The 3,490-nt window shown below is 37.9% G+C and overlaps 1 protein-coding gene across 1 annotated transcript in view; it reads right to left on the bottom strand.

The window, feature by feature from the left end:
* The window catches only part of LOC127450051 (testis-expressed protein 33-like), a 304,945-nt gene that overhangs the window by 255,747 nt on the left and 45,708 nt on the right, over nucleotides 1-3,490 (bottom strand). The window lies entirely within an intron of this gene.

Genomic DNA, 3,490 nt, shown 5'->3' with positions numbered 1-3,490 from the left:
GTCGTGGAAAAGTTCATTTATTTCAGTAATTCAACTCAAATTGTGAAACTCGTGTATTAAATAAATTCAATGCACACAGACTGAAGTAGTTTAAGTCTTTGGTTCTTTTAATTGTGATGATTTTGGCTCACATTTAACAAAAACCCACCAATTCACTATCTCAAAAAATTAGAATATGGTGACATGCCAATCAGCTAATCAACTCAAAACACCTGCAAAGGTTTCCTGAGCCTTCAAAATGGTCTCTCAGTTTGGTTCACTAGGCTACACAATCATGGGGAAGACTGCTGATCTGACAGTTGTCCAGAAGACAATCATTGACACCCTTCACAAGGAGGGTAAGCCACAAACATTCATTGCCAAAGAAGCTGGCTGTTCACAGAGTGCTGTATCCAAGCATGTTAACAGAAAGTTGAGTGGAAGGAAAAAGTGTGGAAGAAAAAGATGCACAACCGACCGAGAGAACCGCAGCCTTATGAGGATTGTCAAGCAAAATCGATTCAAGAATTTGGGTGAACTTCACAAGGAATGGACTGAGGCTGGGGTCAATGCATCAAGAGCCACCACACACAGACGTGTCAAGGAATTTGGCTACAGTTGTCGTATTCCTCTTGTTAAGCCACTCCTGAACCACAGACAACGTTAGAGGCGTCTTACCTGGGCTAAGGAGAAGAAGAACTGGACTGTTGCCCAGTGGTCCAAAGTCCTCTTTTCAGATGAGAGCAAGATTTGTATTTCATTTGGAAACCAAGGTCCTAGAGTCTGGAGGAAGGGTGGAGAAGCTCATAGCCCAAGTTGCTTGAAGTCCAGTGTTAAGTTTCCACAGTCTGTGATGATTTGGGGTGCAATGTCATCTGCTGGTGTTGGTCCATTGTGTTTTTTGAAAACCAAAGTCACTGCACCCGTTTACCAAGAAATTTTGGAGCACTTCATGCTTCCTTCTGCTGACCAGCTTTTTAAAGATGCTGATTTCATTTTCCAGCAGGATTTGGCACCTGCCCACACTGCCAAAAGCACCAAAAGTTGGTTAAATGACCATGGTGTTGGTGTGTTTGACTGGCCAGCAAACTCACCAGACCTGAACCCCATAGAGAATCTATGGGGTATTGTCAAGAGGAAAATGAGAAACAAGACACCAAAAAATGCAGATGAGCTGAAGGCCACTGTCAAAGAAACCTGGGCTTCCATACCACCTCAGCAGTGCCACAAACTGATCACCTCCATGCCACGCCGAATTGAGGCAGTAATTAAAGCAAAAGGAGCCCCTACCAAGTATTGGGTACATATACAGTAAATGAACATACTTTCCAGAAGGCCAACAATTCACTAAAAATGTTTTATGATGTATTCTAATTTTTTGAAATAGTGAATTGGTGGGTTTTTGTTAAATGTGAGCCAAAATCATCGCAATTAAAAGAACCAAAGACTTAAACTACTTCAGTCTGTGTGCATTGAATTTATTTAATACACGAGTTTCACAATTTGAGTTGAATTACTGAAATAAATGAACTTTTCCACGACATTCTAATTTATTGAGATGCACCTGTATATAGTAAAACCATAAAAACTACAAAATTATGATTTTTATTACCATGTTTTTGTTTTCCTGTATAATTAATGCATGGTTAATTTATTGCGAGAGGACCCAAAAAAATTGCGAGGGAAAGCAAAACTATTTCAGAAAATAAATCCTCCCGGTCCACTAAGGGACTCATAACATTTCATGTGAGTTTACTTTTTACACCTTTCTAAATTTTACTGTGTCCTTCAATGATTTTTTTCATGTTGGCCAAGTCCTTTCAGTCTCATTGTGTTACACTTTAAGTAATGTCGCCTAATGTGCCTTCATACTCTGAATGTAATGCTGTTGCATTGAGATGCTGTGAGGGAATATTCTGGGGTGTCATTTTGCCATTATGCACTGTCAGCATGGCAAAACAAGGACCTGGCTTTTTTTGAATGTTGGATGGACCAAATATGAATAACTGGTCTTCCAGTGGATTGAGAACTTTGACCATATGTGAGTGTTTTGTTCTTACTACTGTTTTACCTCCAAATTTGACTCTCAGGTAGAAATCTTTGATGACGAGGTTTAGAAATGATGCTGCATTTCCAGTTGTTTCACTCCCAAAAACAGATGCAGTCTTTCAGCAGGTGGGTGGCTACTTTCTATGGGATTAGAAATCGACAATGCATCCGTTGAGCCGTTCAACTTCCGAGACCCTCTTAGGGGACGAAAAGTCAAAATTAAATCTGAGCTGTTCAGTTGGGTTCCACTCCCTAAATGGCAATGAGGTGGGTAACCTTGTGTAACCTGTTCAAATCCTGGTCATATCATGTTGAGTTTTTCCTGGATTTACAAAGGCAAAAGAGTACAGGATTTGTTTTCTCAGATCATACCTGTACACTTGAATGCATTTGTTTGGGCAACAGGTAAGGGAGAGGTCATAGTTAAACTTTGAGTTTCACATCACATGAACCACAGAGCCTGATAGCAATGGTTCAATTTCAGATCAGTAGCCACCTGCTTGACAACCACTAAACATACATTTATTTTAAGGTAAAATACTTATTTGTCATTTTCAACTGTATTTAGGGTCATTAAAAAAATAAAAGGTTTTTCAATAACTGATAAGGTAGTATTTGGGGTAAAAAGCCCTCCTGTTGCAGGGGCTAAAGCCCTCTATTAAACATTGTATTTCTTGAGTGGGGGGGAATAGATTTGTTATGAAGAATGTTCAAAGTGGGCTCACAATGACTGATCCAATCATAATGGAGATTAATTTGCTTGTAGAATACTGAGATGTAATAAAATGTCAAATGTGATTGAAATTAACAGTAAATGTTGCATACTTTTCTGAAGTGGATATTTTGAATAAGCATCATCTTAATTTGTTACTCAAAAAAGCATCTCACTGTCTCAAAAGTATTTGCATTATTCAACAAATTTTGCCCTGTAACTATTGCCCCTATATCTATCACTATAACCCCGCTGGGGGCCTTTTACCCCATGTGTAGGGTAAAAAGCCCCCTCACCACCTTTGAATTTTTTTTTTTTTTTTTTAATCAAAACAACCTTCTGTTATTATTTATTTTCACAAAATGTATGCTGCTCCATCAATATTCAGTAAAAAGACATTTATTTTTTCAATCTTGATACACTTTGTGACCAGAAAATAGCAAAATTCCCTTAATGTGTGCCTTCAACCTCGTTTAACCCTGCTGGTAATTTTGTAGTTGCTTTTATAAATGTCACATGTGATTAAGAATAAGAGTCACATATGATTGTGTCGAAATGTGCATTTTATTTTGGTAAAATAATTACTTTTGTAAAATAAAATTTGAAATGCTTTATCCTTTTCCAAGTCGTTTTTTCAACTTTTCTACATGCATAAATCATAAAGTGAGTTAATCAATTTCTCTGTTCCATAATCATAATATGCATCATTCCCTCTCACCACTAGAGTGTGTGATAGCACCAGCATGTCCT

Source organism: Myxocyprinus asiaticus, chromosome 13 (genome assembly GCF_019703515.2).
Source record: "Myxocyprinus asiaticus isolate MX2 ecotype Aquarium Trade chromosome 13, UBuf_Myxa_2, whole genome shotgun sequence".
Lineage (NCBI taxonomy): Eukaryota > Metazoa > Chordata > Actinopteri > Cypriniformes > Catostomidae > Myxocyprinus > Myxocyprinus asiaticus.
This window is presented reverse-complemented; position numbering and strand designations above follow the sequence as displayed.